General features: G+C 42.2%; 1 protein-coding gene across 3 annotated transcripts in view; it reads left to right on the top strand.

The window, feature by feature from the left end:
• The window catches only part of LOC139545794 (glutamate receptor ionotropic, delta-2-like), a 607,650-nt gene that overhangs the window by 438,677 nt on the left and 143,653 nt on the right, over positions 1-25,320 (top strand). The window lies entirely within an intron of this gene.

Here is a 25,320-nt window from a genome sequence, read left to right as displayed (position 1 = left end):
TGTCATTGAGGCTCATTGTCATTTTAAAAGCAGACTGTACATCTATTCAAAACAGACTTATACAGTAGAGTCATATTCATGAATATAAGGAAAGGTTTTGGCCACGTTGCCAAGATGCACAAAAATAGTCATTTATAAAAGCCAATGTACATGATCATATCAAACGTCATTTGTCACGTGCGCCGAATACAACAAGTGTAGACCTTACCGGGAAACGCTTACTTACAAGCCCTTAACCAACAGTGCAGTTCAAGAAGAGTTAAGAAAATATTTACCAAGTAGACTAAAATAAAAAGTCACAATAAAAAAAGTAACACAATACGAATAACAATAATGAGGTTATATGATGATGTACATGATGAACACCCATGAATGTTAATGGCTTATGGCCAAATCGGATGGGCTAGTGTGCGTCTTATTATAACGTGTTGCCCAGAGATCTACATGCAGTATGTCTATTTTCCCTGTTCTTATCTGATATGTATAGCGGCAGGTTAGACATTAGCTCGTTAAAGCTCACCTCTCTCCTTCAGGTGTGGACCCTAATTATGTTAATTTACCGAATGATCAAGTTTTAATAGATAATCATAGCTGCTCAATGGAATTTCAAACAGCCGCCCTCAGAGAATGATGCAGCGTTGTTTATCTTCCACTGTGCTGTTTATTTATCTAATTTTGGTTCTAGTGCAGCAGCCCAGCCGCGGTTGAAGAATAGAAGCACCAGACCCGATTCCCTGAGCACCACCATGCGAGATAATTCGTCTATTCTTTCCCCTCATTTTCTCTTAATTACTGTATTCATATATTCCCATATTTACTCACTCAAATATCAGTTGCTATCGTTCTGTTCCATCTGTTGTCCAAATACAGATCAATTACCGGTAACCATGGTGGCAAAGACGTCGTAGAGATGTCTGGCAGATGGATTGGTTATGGCAGTTTCAGGGAACATAGAGTCACAGAGAGACAATGTGTTCCTCTCAGATAAACAAAGGTGTTGACTCACCCTGGTCGTTCCCATAACTCCTGGTGAGTGAGCGAGGAACACAAACACTACCGATATCCTGACCCAGTCTTAATCCGGCACTACCACTCACCTAAATAGTAAACCCCGCCATGCCGTGGCAGATCAGATGACTTCATGTCACGTGATGCAGTCGGTGCCTCAGATGTAAATCACAGAAGAGATGTATTATTTTAAATTTTTATTATTTAAATCAAATTTTATTGCGCTAGAAAGACACAATTGAGAGGGGTAGACAGATGGGTAGAGATAGAAAGTCACAAGTGAGAGGGGTAGACAGATGGGTAGAGGAACAGAAATATGAAGGTGGAGGCGGGGTTTAACCTAATGCCTCTAGGGGGATGTATGATCCAGAGTCGGCATCGCTACTACTAGACCAGACTCCGGCACACAAAAGAGAAGTATTTTTCTCATTGCAGGTTGGTGGAGTGGTGGTAGTTGTAGTCTCACCGCATTTGTGCGGAGATACTGAGTGAACAGCTCAGATATATATATGAAAACATGAAATGACCCTGGGAATTGATAGAACATCACTCGGAGACGCACAAATACGATATAACATAAAAAAAATGGGTGAATCTTTCCTTTAAGAGTTGCGTAACAAATGGCGCATCCTAGATGTGGACCTGCTTGAGTACCTTGGCTCACACTTGTTGTCACAATGCAGACAAATGGAGCCCAAAGTCTGAATGGATGAACACTAGGGGTCACTGTCCTTGAGGCTCCATGCGGGAAAGAGATGTGTGGCTTTTCTCTCACCAACTACATACAGTACATATTCATTCAAACACAACATACATGCACACACGGGCCCGCACGCATACACACACACACACACACACACACACACACACACACACACACACACACACACACACACACACACACACACACACACACACACACACACACACACACACACACACACACACACACAACCCTGACGAATCCCAAACTCCACTTCCAGAGGGGCCACTGTAGGTTACAAATGAGATTGTCGGATCTCATTAGAGATAATGGCCTGAGAAACAAACATAACGCAACATGCTTCCAAAGATGAAATCCATCTTTAAGTAAAAAGTAATTGCATTAACTCTGATTCCTTAATCAGAGAATATAATTACTTTTGGGGGAATTGAATACACTGAACAAAAATATAAACGCAACATGCAATCATTTCGAAGGTTTTACTGAGTTACAGTTCATATAACGAAATCAGTCAATTGAAAAAAGATCATTAGTCCCTAATCTATGGATTTCACATGACTAGGAATACAGATATGCATCTGTGGGTCTAAGATACCTTAAAATAAGGGAAGGGGCGTGGATCAGAAAACCAGTTAGTATCTGGTGTGAACACCATTTGTCTCATGCAGTGCGACACATCTCCTTTGCATAGAGATCATTATGTTGATTGTGGCCTGTGTACTATTGTCCCACTCCCCTTCAATGGCTGTGTGAAGTTGCTGGATATTGGCGGGAACTGGAACGCGCTGTCGTACAAGTCGATCCAGAGCATCTCAAACATGCTAAATGGGTGACATGCCATGGGAGAACTGGGACATTTTCAGCTTCCAGGAATTGTGCACAGACCCTTGCGACATGGGGCCGTGTATTATCACGCTGTCACGTTCCTGACCTGTTTTCTGTTAGTTTTGTATGTGTTAGTTGGTCAGGACGTGAGTTTGGGTGGGCAGTCTATGTTTTCTGTTTCTATGTTGGTGAATGGGTACCTAATATGGTTCTCAATTAGAGGCAGGTGGTTTTCATCTCCTCTGATTGAGAGCCATATTAAGGTAGGTGTTGTCACATTGTTTGTCGTGGGTGGTTGTCTCCTGTGTCTTCCGTGTCTGTGTCTGCGCACCACACGGGACTGTTTTGGTTGTTCGTTCATTTGATGTAGTCTGTTTCTGTTCGTGAGTTCTGCGTGTAGTTATGTAAGTTCCATGTTCAGGTCTGTCTACGTCGTGTTTGTTATTTTGTATATTTCAAGTATAGTTCGTGTCAGTGTTCGTCGCTTGTCAATAAATCATTATGTCAACATACCTCGCTGCGTATTGGTCCACCGATCCTTCTCTCCTCTCCTCGTCCGAGGAGGAGGAAGACGACAGCCGTTACACACGCTGAAACATGAGGTGATGGCGGCAGATGAATGGCACAACAGTGGGCCTCGTCATGGTATCTCTATGCATTCAAATTGCCATCGATAAAATGCAATTGTGTTTGATGTCTGTAGCTTATGCCTGCCCATACCATAACCACACCACCGCCATGGGGCACTCTGTTCACAACGTTGACATCAACAAACTGCTCGCCCATACGACGCCATCCACAATGTCTGCCATCTACCCGGTACAGTTGAAACCTGGATTAATCCGTGAAGAGCACACTTCTCCAGCGTGCCAGTGGCCATCGAAGGTGAGCATTTGTCCACTAAAGTCGGTTATGACGCCGAACTGCAGTCAGGTCAAGACCCTGGTGAGGACGACGAGCATGCAGATGAGCTTCCCTGAGACGATTTCTGCAGAAATTCTTCGGTTGTGCAAACCTACAGTTTCGTCAGCTGTCCGGGTGGCTGGTCTCAGGCAAACACGCAGGTGCAGAAGCCGGATGTGGAGGTCCTGGGCTGGCGTGGTTACACATGGTCTGCAGTTGTGAGGCCGGTTGGACGTACTGCCAAATTCTCTAAAACTACGTTGGAGGCAGCTTATGGTAGAGAAATTAACATTCAATTCTCTGGTAACAGCTTTGGTGGAGACTCCTGCAGTCAGCATGCCAATTGCACACTCCCTTAAAGCGTGAGGCATCTGTGGCATTGTGTTTCATGACAAAACTGCACATTTTAGAGTGACCTTCTATTGTCCTCAGCACAAGCTGCACCTGTGTAATGATGATGCTGTATAATCAGCTTTTTGATATGCCACAACTGTCAGGTGGATGGATTATCTTGGCAAAGGAGAAATGCTCACTAACAGGGATGTAAACAAATGATTGTGCATATGAAAAATCTCTGGGATCTTTTATTTCAGCTCATGAAACATGGGACCAACACTTTACATGTTGCGTTTATGTTTTTGTTCGGTATACTTGTTATACTGCTACTATAACCTCATAAGCACTGTATGTACCAACACATCTGATGAGGGAAAAGCAGGAGTTGTTACGCCGTCTACTGAATAGTTGACATTTTGCATTTGTGAAGGATCAGTTGGAAAGAGCAGAGAATAAGAGTTGCAGGTCATCGTACCGCACTCTGATGCTTCAATTAAAGGACAGACATAAACAACTCAATACACTGATTTCAAAGGGCAATCTGCAGTTCAAACGACAACAAAGCAGACACTGCACCACTGTGTTGGGAAACAGCTGAGGGATGGGGCTGGAAAAATGTAACCACTGTCGAATTCACAGATCAAAATGATGTTTTGAGGCTATCACAGATTGCCCATTTAACCTAGCTATGCCCCTTATTCAAAAGCACTCAGCTAACCCATTCTTCAACAAAATAACAAAGTGCAGTTATTCATGTATTGGCTCCATAGATAACGCATTACATGTGGTCGTTTTTATATATAAAACGCACTGCATGTTTCTATCAATGTGCTTTGTTCAGGTTGTCATGTACTGTACTGTATGTGGGTGAATGTAACCAACACCTGAATAATTTTGGTACATTCATTTTTTATTTTGAGTATCTGTGATAAAAAGACAAAGCCAAGTCATGGAACTGTCTTAAAAAAAATAAAAATAACATTTAAACCTCCTATGCTTTATTGAAGTTGCTTTAAGTCACAGGTGACAACGTGCTTTTGCCTGTTTGATGAAAGGCTTTATCACAATGGACAATAATATCAGATAAGATACACACAACGAACAACAAATACACATCAATTAATACAAATGATAAATACTCATTCATAAAATAACAAAGGTTAAGTATGTGTGAAAATACAATGTAAGGCTTACCCGCAAGCGACTTCGCAATAAGATAAGATGCACAACAAACGGCAAATGACACATCTAGAAATACACATAATGTGGGTTATTATCAACACAGCACTCCACACTGCATCCTAGGGGAAGCCTATCTAGCAACTTCATTCCTCCCACACGATATCATCATGGACCCTGAATGTTGTTGTCTTTCATATTTGTTCATCTCCACTGGTAGAATTCTAAAGTCGGGCCTTGTTATTAAACTATGCTCAGGCACAGAACGGCTTATTCCAGTAATTGACACAGAGGTGACCCCGGACCTGGGACGGCTATAAGCTGCTGCTCGCCTTTCTTTCAATTCATTATCCGCACTGAGCCACACACTTACTGTATGCATGTTATTATCACTCTGTCTTTCTATATTCCCCCGCTCTCTCGTCTTCTCCTTCCCCTCTCTCTCTCTCTCTCTCTCACACGCACACACACACACACACACACACACACACACACACACACACACACACACACACACACACACACACACACACACACACACACACACACACACACACACACACACACACACACACACACACACACCCTCTCTCTCATACAGTTGTCTCTATATTGATAATAGCGGGACATAGGCAATCTACATTTACATTTAAGTCATTTAGCAGACGCTCTTATCCAGAGCGACTTACAAATTGGTGCATTCACCTTATGATATCCAATCAATCAATCAATCAATCTATCATAATTATTATTACCTCCGTGCAAGAATTTGTTTTCCGCACCATTAATTCGGGTGGCTACATGCAGCTTACAACTTTATACATCAATAATCTCAAAGCTCCAATGGCCAGCAGCATAGAGGACAGCAACGCTGTCTACTGGGTAATTGCTTCGTTAGCCATCATGGGACCTTAAGTAATTTCTGCCGGCAATGAAATAGATTTATATTTTCAATGTGTGGCTCTTAAAGAGGGTCACAATTTGATCTAATAGAATCCCCACTGAGCCAGGAAGAGAGAGAAGAGGAGAGAGTGAGATGGGGGGGTGATGTAGATGACCTATTCTTTAGGTAAAAGGATCGACAGAGGCTTGGGTCAAAGCAAGAGAGGCAGGCCGGGAAAGGATATAAAGGGAGTGTCGGCGGAACGTTAACCCACTAATTGAATAGCATTTCATTCATACTACAATGTTCGCCAGAGCGGGGTCACCCTGCCTATTCTGGCACAGCCATTATACTATCAGGATAATAGATATACAGTAGTACCTTCAGTGATATGTTTGGACTGATAGAAAGTATTTATATGAAAGCTGGTGTTATTCTATTAGCCTTGACACTGTAAAAAGAAACATGTTTAACCCATGCACGCCTGTATGACAATTGAATGTCAGTTTGCATGAGTGTCAGGTTGTATGTCTTACTGTAAGTACCTGTTAGTCGAAGAGCATTTGCGCTTTTCACATTTACACCCAACGCCGTACCAAGACGTATAGTAGAGTGGCTTGTATGTATGCTGACACCTGCTCTCAGAAGAACACTCCTCACAATCACAGTGACACATGTTCATCCCTATAAACATCTAAGATAGAGGCGCCTTCGGTAGAATGGCTTCTTGGTTTCTCACATTCCATTCCTGGTTTCTTCCCATGAAGGACATGGAGAGACAGAGAAACTGTAATCAGAACCTTATGGGGGGGGGGGGGAACTGTCATAAATGTAAAATAACGTAAAATGAACTTGAATTGTCAGTATGTTGATAGATGATGGTGATAGAATATTGGTTCAATGTATTTTTACCCGGTGGTAGGGGACTTACCCTACCGGAAATGAACATGTTAAAAACCTTTTGGAAATACAATAACTACACAATGTTATTGTAACGCAAATGTAATTGTAATACATTTTGTGCATTTACAATTCTGGAACCATGCAACATAGATTTTGGAATACAAAATAGCAGGTACAATTGTCCGTTCGTGGTACAAGATATGAGAGCAATACCTTTTGGAAGGAATGAATCCCTTCAATGGAAAATATATTCCCGTCAGGATGTGTGTTAAATATGTGGGGGAACTGTACAGTGGAACAGAAGAGATCCCCTTGGGGTAGAGATCCCCATTTCCCCCCCAATTTTCCATTCCATTAGGCAGATTCAGATGTTGCTTTATAGAAGCTGTCTTTGCCTTTAAGGAGAGGCAAGGGAGAGAGAATCATTGATTTGTCCTGCTTCAGAGATTCTCTCTTTGCACTTCTCCTGGACAAGTCCCAGTAGATCGAATACGTGTTAGATGTCAGCCGTTAGCCTACATCAAGTTACCCTGGGTCAGGCAGACCTTGGCTGCGTCCCACTGCCCCCCTATTCCCTATATAGTGCAGTACTTTTGACCAGGGTCCATAGGGAAGCCCGTAAGCCTCGTTTCCAAAGTAGTCCACTTATGTAGGGAATAGGGTGCGATTTGGGAGGGAAACATTTTCTTTATGCACATTGTGCAATGGATGTTATTGGAACATTGTTAAAGAGTGGAGGAGGAGGAGACGAAGGACAAAGTACACCTTTTAGGCTTAAAAGGAAGTCAATATCAGTGTCTTTGTGTTCTTTCCCATTCACATATTCTCTCCTTTTTTTGTTTCTCTTTACACACTGCATTCTGTTCTCTATTTCTCTCTTTCCATGTAAGATCTGTAAGAGCAGCAGTCAAGGAAAGGGTCAATTTCAGTTCTTTGTGCCTGTTAGCACTGTTATCAAATATGAAATGCAAATTTAAAAAAATATGTAGGGGAAAAGCTTTACAGTTTCAAGCGTCAGACGACTTTATTATTAAAGTTTTAAGTCATATGTCTGAATTCATAGCCTGTCACTATGTTACTCATGTTTTGAGACAACCGGTTAAAATGGAGTGTCACAAAATGGCATTGCTCTCTCCTGACATGTTGCAGAATAATCGGAAGCCCTCGTTTCCCAAATAAATGTTGCATGACTAGTCTTTATGCTGCGTTATGCTGCTGTGTTGAGACGGGTTCATGGAGAGGTCAACTGTGTGCATCCCAAATGGCACCCTATTCCGTATAGATGTTGCACTACTTTTGACCACAGCCCATAGGATTCTGGTCAAGCATAATGCCCTTGAAAGGGAATAGGGTGCCATCTCTGTTATTTAACGCAACTCCCAGTGCTTACATTAATATTGATACAGTACTAAGAGGCTTGCTATTCTGAACCATGTCAGTCCGTCCGTTGTAGTAGAGCCCCAAACCAAAACCACCAGCTGACTATTATGAAATCTTCAACAATTTATTGTATTTAAAGAGTAACCCTCTAAAATAAAATAAAATTCTAATTTGGAAAACAGCCTATGTGGCATCGATATGAGTCAGAAACATTTATAAAAAAAAAAAAAGTGCATGATCTGACAAATGGTGATCCTTACCCAGTGGACAAAACTGCTTGTACAGTAAATGACTTCATTGCAACCAGATTACAACCAGTGCTGGCTCTAAACGGGTTGTAATGTCCCCATAATGTTGCCATTTGAACCAGCTTTGATGATAGGTTTACTGACAGGTGTAAGAGTCTTGATGGAGGGTCATTGTCTATGTGAGGTAGGCTACTCTGCCGTGTGGTAGGATACTGCTGTGCTAGGCTAACGTTGCTGACTACAGGGCCACTGGCCATAGAGTACAACAACAGTGGACAGTTGTGACATGGTCGGTGACCGTCCCTCTCATCCTCAGGTTACCTTTGGTCAAAAAGAGATGATGGGATGCCCTTGTTGCCCCGATGTCGCCTCGATGTCGATCTTATCTTCATTCTGTCACCTGGTTTCAAACAAACGAGCCAATCCCCATCGGGGACTGGTAACGTGGCAAAACAGACCACTGACTACCAAAACCAAAACAAATACCATGAATAGAAACACACGCTTCCGTCAAACGGTTTGGAAGCAACCGCTTGAAATGAAAATCCCTACATACTGTATTACAGTCTAATTCCAGTACTTGTGGAACTGAAAGGAAGTCACTGTTTTTACAGTCTCGCCAAACGATGGCTAGGCATTTAATTGTACTATGTTGCATGTGGGAGTTCGGTTTCTGCAGTTGAAGATAATTTGCTGTCAAGGGTAGAGCAAGCAAACCCTGGGCTTGGAGATAGATGGAGTTGTGGTTGATTCACTATAGGCAGACTGCTGATCAGCTGATCAATCTCACACACAGCTTATCTTCTCTATCAGAGAGACGGAATAGACTGCAATTCGAATTCCTCTGTTTTAAAATAGACACACAGTATTTCAGCTTGTGGACTCATGGCAACTCATAGAGAGAGGCCAATCTCACCACCTACAGTGCATTTTGAAAGTATTCAGACCACCAGATTTTGCTACGTTACAGCCTTGTTCTAAAATTTATAAAAATAGTTTTTTTTGTCATCAATCTACTCACAATACCCCATAATGACAAAGCAAAAACTGTTTTTTTAGAATTTCTTGCAAATGAATTTTTCCAAAAACCTGTTTTCGCTTTGTCATTATGAGGTATTGTGCGTAGATTGATGAGGATTTTTTTTAATCAATTGTAGAATAAGGCTGAAACATAACAAAATGTGGAAAAAGTCAAGGGGTCTGAATACTTTTCCGAATGCACTATATATGCACAAGTAGGATTTACGGCTCTCAATCATTTATCTATGACTGTTTTCCAAATGGCACCCTATTCACTATATAGTGAACTACTTTTGACCAGAGCACTAAGGGAATAGGGTGCCATTTGACATACAGGCATATGTCCCTGCACGGCCTGGCACGACTCGAACACCATCATTAAGTTTGCCGATGACACAACAGCGGTAGGCCTGATCACCGACAACGACGAGACAGCCTATAGGGAGGAGGTCAGAAACTTGGCCGTGTGGTGCCAGGACAACAACCTCTCCCTCAAAGTATTCAAGACAAAGGAGGTGATTAAGGACTACAGGAAAAAGAGGACCGAGCATGCCCCCATTCTCATTGACGGGGCTGTAGTGGAGCAGGTTGAGAGCTTCAAGTTCCTTGATGTCCACATCACCAACAAACTAACATGGTCCAAGCACACCAAGACAGTCGTAAAAAGGGCACGACAAAACCAATTCCCCCTCAGGAGTCTGGGGCCAAGTTTCCTACCATCCAGGACCTCTATACCAGGCGGTGTCAGAGGAGGGCCCTAAAAATTGTCAACAACTCCAGCCACCCTAGTCATAGGCTGTTCTCTCTGCTACCGCACGGCAAGCGGTACCAGAGTCCAAAGTCAAGAGGCTCCTTAACAGCTTCTACCCCCAAGCCATAAGACTCCTGAACACCTATTCTAATGGCTACCTAGACTATTTGCATTGCCCCCCCCCCCCCCCCCCCCCCTTTTACAACGCTGCTACTCTCTGTTGTTATCATCTATGCATAGTCACTTTACTAACTCTACCTACATGTACATATTACCTCAACTAACCGGTACCTCCGCACATTGACTCTGTATCGGTACCCCCCTGTATATAGTCTCGCTATTGTTATGTTACTGCTGCTCTTTAATTATTTGTTACTTTTATTTCTTATTCTTATCCATATTTTTTTAAACTACATTGTTGATTAGGGGCTCGTAAGTAAGCATTTCACTGTAAGGTTGTATTCGGCGCATGTGACTAATACAATTTGATTTGATTTTGATTTTCACGGGTGTTTAGACCATGTCAGAATTCATTTTAGCAACTGGATTTAAAAAGATCATTGCAATAGAAATCTCCTCTGTATCTGGCAAAGGCCTTCCAGTAAATGGATGATGCCAAGCGTCTGTTTATTATTTTATTAATGCTGTTATTTTGGTCCTGGGTGGGTGTGGAATGAGAGTAGCCTTGTCGGTGTTCCGGGGTTTTAAACATAGCAGTCTGGAGAGAGAGAGAGAGAGAGAGAGGATGCTCGGTTGCCACGCTGGCTCTGTGCATCATGACTTATTCATGTCTCTCTAATGATGGTTCCTCCTCTGCTCCCCTCAGAGCACTTGGCCATTTCCCACCTTTTGTTGCCAGTTTCCAGTCTGGTGTGTGGTGAGGAATCTCGACTGGATGTTGAGGAGTGGAGGTTTGGTCCTTTGTGGACTTATTATGGAAGAACATGGCACTTGCAACCACAGGATTGTGGGCACGCGTTAATGCAAGTAGCTTTGGATAAAATGTCGCTTTTGCTAAATGGAATGTAATGTTATATGTGCTGAGTGTACAAAACATTAGGATCCTGCTTTTTCCATGACATAGACTCACCAGGTGAATCAAATCAAATCAAATTGTATTAGTCACACGCGCGCCTAACCAACAATGCAGTTTCAAAAAAATTTGGATAAGAATAAGAGATAAAAGTAACAAGTAATTAAAGAGCAGCAGTAAAATAACAATAGCGAGACTATATACAGGGGGGTACCGATACAGAGTCAATGTGCAGGGGCACCGGTTAGTTGAGGTAATATGTACATGTAGGTAGAGTTATTAAAGTGACTATGCATAGATGACAACAGAGAGTAGCAGTGGTTTAAAGAGTGAGTGGTGGGGCTATGCAAATAGTCTGGGTAGCCATTTGAATAGGTGTTCAGGAGTCTTTTGGTTTGGGGGTAGAAGCTGTTTAGAAGCCTCTTGGACCTAGACTTGGTGCTCTGGTACCGCTTGCCATGCGGTAGCAGAGAGAACAGTCTATGACTAGGGTGGCTGGAGTCTTTGACAATTTTTAGGGCCTTCCTCTGACACTGCCTGGTATAGAGGTCCTGGATGGCAGTGAGCTTGGCCCCAGTGATGTACTGGGCCCTTCGCACTACCCTCTGTAGTGCCTTGGGGTCAGAGGCCGAGCAGTTGCCATACCAGGCAGTGATGCAACCAGTCAGGATGCCAATATGACACATGTTACACAAAATGGGGATTTCAAAAGAGAGAGAAAGAGTGCACGAGAGAAAAGCACACTTGGGTACATTTGTAAACTATGCTTAGTTTAACCCTAACCTTTCCCCGAACTGCCGCTCTTATGGGTCAGAATATAATGATGTAATTACGTGTCGAAGGTCTCCAATGTCTCTTCGTGGACCGGGTTCGCCTTCTCTGATGACGGTACGTCTTCCGGTTACCGGGTGTAACTCTCTGTTTGTCCTCACAATGTCAGTGTCCTTTCTCTTAGTGGTCTGTTTCCTCACCCTTGTTCTGAAAGAGGGGTCTTCTGAGGACGGCTAATCAGCCATATAGGTGGTTCCAGAGTTGGAATGAAAGCAGTGTAGACACACGATTCCTTGGAGAGAATAACCGGGTGGTCCTGCTTGAATTCACCCTCTTAGACACAGCTACTCATCCGTAGCATAGATTGTTAAAAGGTTCCTTTGTCTTCTTCAACCTCGTGTTGCACTCCAGGGTTACAACTAATCAGACCTTGGCTGCAGCTCGTGGTCCCTAGTCATAATGTTAATTCTTAACTCACATGTTTTATGCCCTCTGGTCAGAAATGGGCGTTTCCGCCTTTAGGGCAAGTTCTCTGGGCGTAACAAGTTACGAGGCAAGGTCTGGATTTTACTCAGATCCAATTTAGACAACTAACTTCACATTTCATCTTTACAAAAACATTATCTTTGATCTGGACATTTACCACACCACTACAGTATGCAAAAAATCAAGTACATATACTCTTCAAGTTACAATGTTTTCGCTATAACGTCATCATTTAACGTTTAATAACATAACAAAAACGACATTTATTTTCATATTCCATCTATCGTCATTACTACCATTTTGACTGCCGAAGCATATTGTCCCAAAGTCCATTTATTGCATGTTACTGTTCAGAGGTAGGTTCTCCGTAGGCTCATCATACATTCCATTCCTCCACAGTGAGAGGACAAAGGGATTTTGTCTGCTGCCTTGAGATTTACAATGGGCGTGAGGTGTCATAAACCCCCCCCACCTCCATACCTCTCGACCTCTCCCCCGCTGGTGGGTGTGAGAGATATCCCTGTAGGATTATGGTCCACGGTATCCTGACCCGAACAGGCCAGTCATGACACTACCCTGCATGAATCTGCAGGTAGCTAACCAACCAGGATCAATGTTAGCCAGCTGACATTAGGCTATAACTAGCAATGCGAATGGCCCTGAGATACGAATAATATTACTACCCAGATCATACATGTAACGTTAGCTAGCTAGCCAGCCAGCTAACATTAGCTAGCTAGCTAGCTAACAGTACACTTTAACTTGAAATGAAAATGACTTTCTGATCAGTTAGGATGCTCTCAAAATTAGAACGTGTACTATCTGAAAATGTAGCTAGCTAGACTCTCGTACCCATATACATGGATGGACACTTCTCCCTCTCAGGGTGTGACTAGGGTGGGCAATCTATGTTTTCTATTTCTTTGTTGGCCTGGTATGGTTCCCAATCAGAGGCAGCTGTCTATCGTTGTCTCAGCTGTCATATTTAGGCAGCCTTTTCCCACCTGTTGTTTGTGGGATCTTGTTTTTGTGTAGCTGCCTGTGAGCAGCCCAGAACGTCACGTTTCCTTTTCTTCTGTATTGTTTTTGGTGAGTTTCATATGTATTAAACATGTGGAACTCTATGCACGCTGCGCCTTGGTCCATTAATTTAACCAACGATCGTGACAAAGGTACTCACTACATTTTGAATGCTTAGCAGGACAGGAAAATGGTCTAATTCATCCCTACTGCCTCTGACCTGGCAGACTCACTAAACACATGCTTCATGCGGATGATTCGACACCCTACATGTCAGCACCTAAATAATGAGTTACAGCCAGTATTAGAATTGGTGATTAATGATAAACGGGTCTTACATACATCTAAAACTAAAAGCATTGAGTTTGGTTCAAAATGTTCTCTGACTTAAACCTCAGCTGGAGTTGTGTATAAAAGGTGTGACCATTGAGCAAGTTCAGAGAACTAAACTCCTAGGTATAACATTGGATGGTCAAATTATCATGGTCAAGTTATATTTACAAAATTGGGGAGGGGGAGGGATATGTCTGTTATAAAAAGATGTTCTGCGTTTTTGACACAAATCAACTGAACCTGTTGTTCAGGTTCCGGTCTTGTACCATTTGGATTACTGGACGGTAATATGGTCAAGTGCAGCAAAGAAAGACCTAGCAAAGCTGCAGCTGGCTCAAAACAGAGCAGCACACCTTGCCGTTAACTGCATCAACAACATGCATGCCAGTCTTTCTTGGTAGAGGGTTAACGTGAGACTAACTTCTTCTTTTCTAGTTTTTAAGAGAAATATTACTGTGATGAAAATTCAAGATTGTCTGCATAATTAAATAACATTCAGCTCAAACACCCATACAGACACCACAAGACATGCCACCAGGGGTCTCTTCAAAGTCCCAAGTCCAAAACGAATTCATGACAATGCACAATATTATACAGAGCCATGAACTCTCTTCTATCGCCAATTACTCAAGCAAACAGCAAAATTACCTTTAAAAAAATGGATTGAACAACATCTCATGGAATGGTGAGGACTGTGAGGGGACACACATACACACACAGACGAACTCTAACACAGTCTTAATTTTTGTTGTTGTATTGTTTGTATATCATTGTATTTAAAAAGTATGTGACTGTCCTTGTCTATCAGTGTATCAGTGTTTTGTTACTTGTCATGTTTTGTGTTTTTTGTGGACCCCAGGTAAGCGTAGCTGCTGTTTCTGAAAAAGCTAATGGGGATCCAAGTAAACAATGAAACCTTCTAGAGTGTTTCTATATTGTGTATTTAAGACTGTTTCTTGCCTCAGACTGTCAAAAATTGACCATCATAGCCTTCTATAACAGCTATACAGGCTTCGGGGATGGACACAGAATAGTTAAATATCTGATATGCAAACCAAACCATACAAATAAACTCATACCTTTTTCAACAATCATATTATGGAATAAACTTTTAGAGTAGATTTCCTGATACAGTAATCTGGGAGAGTTGGATCATATTTTTCATGCTCCAGTTATGCCCGCTGTGTGGTTGGAGTCACACATACTAAGGTGATTACAGCCGGGAAACCGATCTTATTGGTCCACGATTCCACTAGCCCTCCTTAGCTGTGATATCGCTGCAGGGCCCTCCCCTACCCTGGGTGACCAAACCCCTCTCTCCTCCTGCTCCCCTGCCTCCATCCAACCCTAGCCCTACAGGTATGAGCTGCATTACAACATGTAAACCCAGGATTACAGCAGGCAGCTCCGCACCTCTCGCTATGCCTCGCCATAGCTCTATGGATCAGCACAGCTAATTTCTCCCATGGTGCAATGCTCCACGCCACCAGATTATAATTTCCAATGTTTCCCCTCCCCGCTGTGTACTACTCGATCCATCTGCCACACCTCAGTAACTGGACACATCAGCTCACAGCATGTACAGTAGGATTCCCCACTCCCCCCAGCAGAAAGGTTGATATCTCCTGCTATCTCTGATCTTGCAGTCGGATCACGGTCTGTCTGTGCATCTGCGAAGCAGTACCACGCAGCGCTATATTTTTGGCAATTTCTACAGTGCCTTCAAAAAGTATTCACACCCCTCGAGTTTTTCCAAATGTTCTTCTGTTACAGCCTGAATATAAAATGGCTTACATTTACAGTAGATTGTGTGTCACTGATCTACACACAATACCCCATAATGTCAAAGTGGAATGCTAATAATCTGACTTTGGATGGTGTATCAATACACCCAGTCTCTACAAATATACAGGCATCCTTCCTAACTCAGTTGACAGAGAGGAAGGAAACCGCTCAGGGATTTCACCAAGTTTTAAACCAGATAAAGAGTTAAATGGATGTGATAGGAGAAAACTGAGGATGGATCAACAATGTTGTAGTTACTCCACAATACTAACCTAAATGACAAAGTGAAAAGAACGACGCCTGTACAGAATAAAAATATTCCAAAACGTACAGAATATAAGTATTCCAAAACATGCATCCTGTTTGCAATAAGGCAATAAAGCAATACTGCAAAAAATGTGGCAAGTAATTACTTTTTGTCCTGAATACAAAGCATTATGTTTGGGGCAAATTCAACACAACACGTCACTGAGTACCACAATTCATATTTTCAAGCATGGTGATGGCAGCATCATGTTATGGTTATGCTTGTCATCCACAAGGACTATGGAGTTTTTTAAGATAAAAAGAAAAGTTTAACACGAACTGTATATTTCCATAACTGATCACATTTCTGGAGGCTATAGGCCTAAAGGTAAGCCTTTTATTCTGCCCATATAAACACATTTATTTCAGGCCATAGCCTAAAAAACTGCCGTTCATAATTTTATGAAAAGTACCAAACAGACACATTGTTTCACATTCTTTAATAACAGACTCAAATACAAACACGCAATATGCTACAGCTCCTTCACAGCTGTTTCCCAACCAAATACAGGGAAACTCAACGTCTGGGCGGAGTGTTGTACCTTCGCTATCGCGCTCTCCTCCGACGAAAGCGTCCATATGTCTGTTTTGCCTGTTTGCATTGAGGCGAAAAGTAGATGATTTACCTGTCTTCTAGGTTTGTATGGTCTGGGTGTCAGTTTGAAAGGTCACAAGAGGTGTCAATGTGACAAATAGGAGTGTTTTGGACTGAGGGAGCTTAAAGACTATGCCGCGGGCCAGAACTTTCAGAGTTGCAAAAGTGAAGGGTTGTGAATTGGATCTCCCAGCCTGATCGTCATCCAAGAGACATCACTGTCCTTCTTCTCTCAAACACTGTGACACCAGGCCCAAGGGTCAGTCATCAGCGAGATTGAAAGAACCCCGTCGATTTAAAAAAACAAACTCTTAAACTGAGAACTATGTCCACAATAAACGAGATTCAGTAAAAGCAGCAAGATTACGTAAATGTGCTTTGCTCAGCTATACTAAATACTTGAATACGGCACATTCTAATAACAGTCCTATATTCATGTTGAATAATTTATAGTTCATGCTGATTTAGCACGTTCAAATATTTTCTTAAGTTGTGATTATGTAAGTCCCTGTTGGGTTAATTATGATGCAGTGCAATTTCAAGGTCGCTGGCCTTTTTATAAGACATTATGGTGTCCTATGGGTACGGGACAGATATGCTGACAGACAACTTACATCCTCGAGAAAGAGCACTTAACCCTCAGTTTAAAATATTAAATGGGAACCCGGCTCTACAAGCCAGCGTTCCAGTGGTCCACCACCCCCCCACATGTTACTACCCCCCACAATCCCCCAGTCTTGTCCCAGACAGTCTTGTCCCCCCATCTGACCCCTCTTTCATTCTGTGTCTTCACGAGGGAAGAACATGGGCAAAGATTAAGGAGGCCAATTCTCTCTCTCTCTCTTTTTCCTTGTTTCTGCTCCTTGTTGCACTGCCGAGATTGACAGAGCTCTTTAAGCTTGAACCCGCTTTGCTTTAGATATGAAACAGGGCCCGCGTTTGAAGCTGGTTTCTCTCTCTATTTTGCTGCGAGGCATGTAGTAGTGGAGAGGGTCTGAGAGGGAGAGAAGGAAGCCTTTTCCTTGTCAGTGCTGGAGCAGATAGATGGAGGCCCAAGAGGCCAGCAGGGAGCTGTTGGGCTGCAGAGCTGCAGACTAGTGGCCCTGTGCAATGCCCTGTGGGATGCTGTGCAAGCCAGGGAAGGCTCTCTAATCACACACATATTCATCTGTAAATGTCTGCTTTCAGACAGAATTAGAGCCACTGATGATTGGATGAAGTGCCCCACATCAGCGACATGTCTCTATAATCGATGTCCACTCAGACATCAGCATGATTGGTCTGTTCTGAGCAAGAGGATACAGTGCATGGATCCATTGGGAAGAGCGTAGCATCGACACTGTATAGTGTGCACACTGCAGCTTCTCTTAAAAGAGAGATTACACGGCCTGACATACCATAGAAATAGAATGAATTCTATTTCTATGTGACATACACACTATGCATGTGCAAGGCCATACATGCACTCATGCATGTACACATATACACATACACACACACACACACACACACACACATAAATGCATACATTCACACTCACTGTCATTAATTTCAGATTCGTTTTTTTCATTAAACGTGTAGCTGATGGAACACATATTTTATAGAATGCTTTATTTATTTACAAAGTTATTTTCATTTGAACTCTTGTTTTAATTTATACACACTGTTAATTGAATAGGAAGGAAATATTAACTGTATTATTTTGATTAAATGCATAATTGACAATTGTTCACACCATTCAATAACATCCCAGTATACTGCAATCGAATTCAATTAGAATTCAATCTCAAATTGAAACAAAACGTGTCCACAGTAAATTGAACAATAGGTGATGGTGCAACTACCACATTGTTCCCATACTGTATATTATAAGGCAGTATTTTGCATTCTATTCAGAAAAGGACTAGCCAAATGCCAGATGGGCTGGTCCATTTTTTGCCCAGTGGACAGATTTGCATTTTTTGGTGCAGAATTATCATTATTTGTTTTATAATAGGGTCCGGGATGATAGAAATGTCTGGACTAATGTCTGGTCCCAGTCCTTCCCTGATTACTTTTTTTTTTTACTCTGATGAAGGCCAAGAGTCCGACAAGTAAGCGTTAATTAAAAAAAAAAAAAAAGGGATACGAGCAAGAGCAGTGTGCTGGTTTCTCTTTTCTTTGAAGATATTCCAAAAATGTAGAAACAGCCATACAAACCAACTTTTTTTTGTCTCTAAATAAGCATCAACTGCAGTATGTGGGAAATGTCTCTTTTACAATTGGAGCAGGCAATCAAAAACAACTTGGTTCTCAGGTGGGGAATCAGAGAGTGAATTATACTATGGCTGTGGTGCCACTGAGCACAGAGAAAACAGCGCATCTCCTCCATGCCCTGGACCACCTGTGCACTGTCTGCTGTGCTCTGCTGTGGTCAGCCTCCACCTCCCAGTAGAAAATAATGGCTTCCTCTGGGATTTGCGGTCTCTGTGGGAATCAAGTAGAGGATCACCTGAAGTGTTTCTTCTTTCTCAACACCCACACAATAAGGCAGGGATACGCAAAGCAAGGTTACCACGTTTCAGAGGTAGCTGGTTCTATTGTGTTGACTGTAGAGACCCTGTTTCATGCTCCATTTCATCAATCAGTACTGTGATTCCAATTAAATAAGCTCTTGGCTGTCCCGTGTTAGTGATTCTTAAGTGCTTGTTGGTCGAAATAATAGGGAAAAACAAGACTCAGGAGCGTATATTCTAAATCAAATTTGATGATAAAACAATTTCCAATGCGTTAGATAAATCCGATTATATTGGTATACTGGATGAAAACAATCCAGTCATATTCACGAGCTGTGCTGACTGGTGGGCTGCTAAAGATAAGAGAGCCATTGTTAAAGGTTGACCGTTCACTCTCTGTCCACCAATTCAATCATTGTAATGTTAATGAAGTAATTTGTGGAGTTGTGTGAGTAGAATTGATTAGGATGTTCTGGCCAATGAGGTAGCCCACCATCCCAACCCCCAATCCCACGGTAGATTGGGGTCAAACAAAAAATGTTCTATCCATTAACAAGATAAGGCAATGTCGAGTGGTCCAATTGAATCTTGTTGCACTAACAACAGTAGTTCATCAGCAATTTGCCATTATTTCTCATCGCTCACTCACCCTGCAATTACTTCCTTGACGCAACAATTCTAACACATCAATGGCCGTGCCACTTGGCCAATAATTTTTTTTTATGTTGCAATTCCATCAGAAACAATCTGTCGTAATTGCAATATGTAGGCCTACCTACCTGTGAGTTAGTTTCCTAAATCTTTTTAACAGTATGACATTCCGAAAATGACAGAAGGACCGTTATTGTTATGAGATAATGAGTATGTTGAAAGTGCCTAGCTACTTTCCCACTTGAACAGCTTGATCTGCTTTCAGAGAGGAGAGCTGTCTGACGGGAGAACTAGTTTCCAGTAGATGTAGGCAGAGGAAGTGACAGGCACTCACAGGGTAGTTGGACTGGCCACTGATTTAGCTCACTGGCCTGTCCCAAAGGGTCTAACGGGGAGTGACATGTCACTCTTTTGGAGGCTGGATGAGCGTACAAAGCTGTCATCAAGGCAAAGGATGGCTACTTTGAAGAATCTCAAGAATCTCACTTTTTTTGGTGACTACCATAGTGTTATTTCATATTTCATAGAATAATAGTCTTCACTATTATTCTACAATGTAGAAAATAGTAAAAAATTAAGAAAAACCCTTGAATGAGTACGTGTGTCCAAACTTTTGACTGGTACTGTTTAAATATATATATATATATATTCTCCGGACTCATTCTATTATATTTCTATATTTCTTTATTCCATTCTTTTACTTTTTAGATTTATGTGTATTGTTGTGTATTGTAAGATATTACTGCACTGTTGGAGCTAGGAACACAAAGCATTTCGATACACCCGTAGTATCTGCTAAATATGTGTATGCAACCAATACAATTTGATCTGATTTTGTTTGCAATATACTGCATCACCGAGCTCAGAGAGTAGTAGTCCGAACGGGGAAGGTGAACCTTCAACCTGCCTGGCTGAGGCAAACACGCTATCCATCCACAGTGACTCGCTTACCAAGGTTAGGCGTTATTTCAATTAGCTAATATACAGACGGTCCTTTGTACTTGAGGGACAAAAATGGAGTGCATGCACTCTTTCCATCTTCCATCCAAAATACTCCTGTTAGGTGTTGTCACGTAGATAAACAAGGCTTGTTAGGTGAGGTGTCTCCTGAAAGAGCCTGTCCGATGTACCGTATACAGTAGATGAACATTTTGGCTTATGCAGCTAGTTGGGCCATGTTCCAATTACTTTGAATGTCTATGCTTAGGTGTCCCTGGAGGGCCTGTGCGGAAAGTGAAAGTGGTCCTGTTCCAGTGTTTATGGTAATCCCCCTCTGCGTGTGAGCACGTTGGCAAACACTGCAGGCAGCACACAGGCCCGTCCCAGAACCGTTGGCCCCCACACCGTCAGCATCACCTGAGTGTCGATTGAACCACGGCACCACATCGACTTTCCACTCGGTGTTTACAGTATTATATTGACGTGAACCCACAACCCTGCCAGGAGTAAAATACTACAGTGAGAGTTCCCTGAGCGTTCCCTCATCGAGTAACACGGCTAGGTTTATGTAAACACAGAGAAGTGTAAATATAACCGGAGGAGACATTTCACACAACTCCTCCTGAAAACATAATAAGAGCTTGGTTTTAAGAATCTTACATCACTTTTTTACTAAACAGGCATCTGGCACCGCAGAATATAAATGATTCAACGGTTTAACCGCAATGTGCCGGCGCAGCACGTCTCCTGATATTATGCAGGGCTTTCATCACTGTTCATAGATCGTTCTAGAGGTCTATGAGGTGAGAGGAAAGAGCAGGTATCACACTCCAATGCCCTACATTGTGAAGGGCACTGGACAGCTTGAGTGAGTAGCCTCTGGAAACATTCCCCCCAACCACTATCCACTTGGGCTTGTCCTATTGTGTTGCCTCTGTTTTAACAAGTGTGGCACGGGGTGTGTTGTTACTGTTGCTGGTCACTGGGGTGTTGGAGAGTTGCTGGAGTAGAGTGAACCAGTACACCAGACTTCACAGAGAGAGGGTATGTATCCCAAATAGCACCCTATGTCCTACATAGTGCACTACTTTTGACCAGGGCCTATTGGGCTCTGCTCAAAAGTAGTGCACGATTTAGGGAATAGGGTACCATTTGGGACATAGCCAAGGGGTTAGACAGGGAAGGGCTGAGTGGAGGTGTGACTCCTAGCTAATCGATACAGTGGCGCGGAACTGACAGCAGGACCACATTAACTCACTGGTCTCACTGTGTGGCTCTGGTTCAACTTCACCTGGCTCAGCACTGCACCATAACCTCAGCATGGCCAAACTCCAGGACCCAGGCCTACCCTAATTCTGTCCCCTCCCTTTCCCTGTACCCCCTGCACAGTCTGCCCAGCTCTGTGTCTCCCCAGTTAGGAGACACAGTTAATCTGATCCAAAAGTCTGTCTGGGTGTACTCTCGATCCGATGAAGGAGATGAGATTTGGCAAGACTTTTTACCAATGTGGAAATGTCAGGAAGAGACGGCGATACGCAAGGAGCTAAAGGGAGTGTTTCAGAGTGGCGATCGAGACATTATGGGATGGTAATAGTGCCATTCTTTAGCCTCTGACTGCAGCGCAAATTAATTACTTAAAAATCATACAATGTGATTTTCTGGATTTTTGTTTTAGATTCCATCTCTCACAGTTGAAGTGTACCTATGATAAAAATTACAGACCTCTACATGCTTTGTAAGTAGGAAAACCTGCAAAATCGGCAGTGTATCAAATACTTGTTCTCCCCACTGTACACACAGTTGAAGTCGGAAGTTTACATACACCTTAGCCAAATATATTTAAACTCAGTTTTTCACAATTCCTGACATTTAATCCGAGTAAAAATTCCCTGTCTTAGGTCAGTTAGGATCACCACTTTACTTTAAGAATGTGAAATGTCAGAATAATAGTAGAGAGAATTTTTTATTTCAGCTTTTATTTCTTTCATCTCATTCCCAGTGGGTCAGAAGTTTACATGCACTCAATTAGTATTTGGAAGCATTGCCTTTAAATTGTTTAACTTGGGTCAAATGTTTCGTGTAGCTTTCCACAAGATTCCCACAATAAGTTGGGTGAATTTTTGCCCATTCCTCCTGACAGAGCTGGTGTAACTGAGTAAGGTTTGTAGGCCTCCTTGCTCGCACACTTTTTTTCAGTTCTGCCCACAAATTGTCTATGGTATTGAGGTCAGAGCTTTGTGATGGCCACTCCAATACCTTGACTTTGTTGTCATTAAGCCATTTTGCCACAACTTTGGAAGTACGCTTGGGGTCATTGTCCATTTGGAAGATCCATTTGCGACCAATCTTTAACTTCCTGACTGATTTCTTGAGATGTTGCTTCAATATTTCCAAATTTTTCTTTCTCATGATGCCATCTATTTTGTGAAGTGCACCAGTCCCTCCTGCAGCAAAGCACCCCCACAACATGATGCTGCCACCCCCGTGCTTCATGGTTTGGATGGTGTTCTTCGGCTTGCAAGCCTCCCCCTTTTTCTTCCAAACATAACAATGGTCATTATGGCCAAAAAGTTATATTTTTGTTTCATCAGACCAGAGGACATTTCTCCAAAAAGTACGATCTTTGTCGTGGCTTCTTCCTTGCTGAGTGGCCTTTCAGGTTATGTCGATATAGGACTTGTTGTACTGTGGATATAGATCATTTTATACCTGTTTCCTCCAGCATCTTCAAGGTCCTTTGCTGTTGTTCTGGGATTGATTTGCACTTTTCGCACCAAAGTACGTTCATCTCTAGGAGACAGAACACGTCTCCTTCCTGAGCGGTATGACGGCTGCGTGGTCCCATGGTGTTTATACTTGCATACTATTGTTTGTACAGATGAACGTGGTACCTTCAGCAAGGATGAGCCAGACTTGTGGAGGTCTACAATTTATTTTCTGAGGTCTTGGCTGATTTCTTTTGATTTTCCCATGATGTCAAGCAAAGAGGCAGTGAGTTTGAAGGTAGGCCTTGAAGTACATCCACAGGTACACCTCCAATTGACTCAAATGATGTCAATTAGCCTATCAGAAGCTTCTAAATCCATGACATCATTTTCTGGAATGCTCCAAGCTGTTTAAAGGCACAGTCAACTTAGTGTATGTAAACGTCTGACCCACTGGAATTGTGATACGGTGAATTATAAGGGAAATAATCTGTCTGTAAGCAATTGTTGGAAAAATGACTTGTGTCATGCACAAAGTAGATGTCCTAACCGACTTGCCAAATCTATAATTTGTTAGCAAGAAATTTGTGGAGTGGTTGAAAAACAAGTTTTAATGACTCCAACCTGGTGTATGTAAACTTCCGGCTTCAACTGTATATAGGCCAATTCCCATGAATGTAAGGGGTTAAAGGCCCTCACTTGCAGGGCGTGAGATTTCTGTGTTGGCTTTAGTCAGATGTGCCAGGGTTGTATTAATACAATGAGGCCATGGACAGCTCTAATTACAGGTTTGGATGAACGAGTGAATGATCTCAGCGCCCGTTAGTTGTATGTCTATTTTCCCGAGCTAGCTCCTCCAAAAAGAGCAGATTATTTTAAATCAATGCGGGAGCATTTAAAGGCTTGCTGGTCTTTTTTAATCAATTTGAATGAATGATCTTCTCTGGATTGATCTGTCAGACGCCAAAACCGAAAGCCAGCAGCTTCTCACAATAGATGGATTGATAGAGCTGTGTTAAGATACTGTAGAGACGAGTGCAGTGCTGGACTGATTTACATTTTGAAAGGTAGTGTTTGTTCTCTATAGCTTCCCTTATAGCATGGCAATCAATATTTTGAGGAATCTATTAAAGGGGCCAAAAATCCAAACAGTTAGCAGGGATTTATTTTGAGGGAAAGTGGACTACCTGTTGTAGTATATAGCAAGAGACTTGGCTATGTATGATATAGCACTAAAGCACATCCTGCAGGCAGAATATGAATAATAGAAGACAAAAAGGGAACAAGACTCATGAAAAGGTTCAAAGCAAAGTTCAAAGTTCCATAAATAAGCTCTGATGAAATCACATCACGCTAAACATAGACTTTCACACACATACTGTACACGGACACATGCACACACACTTTCAGTATACGTATTTTACTTCATGGGAATATTATGGTGGGGAAAAACTCGTCGGACACAAGTGGAATGCATTTGCAGCATGATGTAATAAAATGGTGGAGACTGCTGGGTCTGAGAGGGCGAGGATGAACCGACTGGAGAGAGTGAAGGGGATTAGTAGCAGCATAACATGTGTTACAGTGTCTTCAGAAAGTATTCACACACCTTGACTTTTTTCCACATTTTGTTGTCACAGCCTGAATTTAAAAATGATTCAATTGAGTTGTCATTCACTGGCCTACACATGAAACGCCATAATGTCAAAGTGTAATCATGTTTTTCGAAATTCTTACAAGTGAATTAAAAATGAAAAGCTGAAATGTCTTGCGTTAGTAAGTATTCAATCTCTTTGTCATGGCAAGTTGAAATAAGTTCAGGAGTAAAAATGTACTTAACAAGTCACATAATTAGTTGCATGGACTGTTGTATGGAGTCTGTGTGCAATAATAGGGTTTATGATGATTTTTGAATGACTGCTTCATCTCTGTACAGTACCACACACATGCAATTATGTGTAAGGTGCCTCAATCGAGCAGTGAATTTCAAACACCAATTCAAGGGAGGTTTTCCAATGCCTCGCAAAGAAGGGCACCTATT

The sequence above is a fragment of the Salvelinus alpinus genome, chromosome 19 (genome assembly GCF_045679555.1).
Source record: "Salvelinus alpinus chromosome 19, SLU_Salpinus.1, whole genome shotgun sequence".
Lineage (NCBI taxonomy): Eukaryota > Metazoa > Chordata > Actinopteri > Salmoniformes > Salmonidae > Salvelinus > Salvelinus alpinus.
The sequence above is the reverse complement of the archived record's forward strand: the minus strand, read 5'-3'. Positions and strand labels throughout refer to the sequence as shown.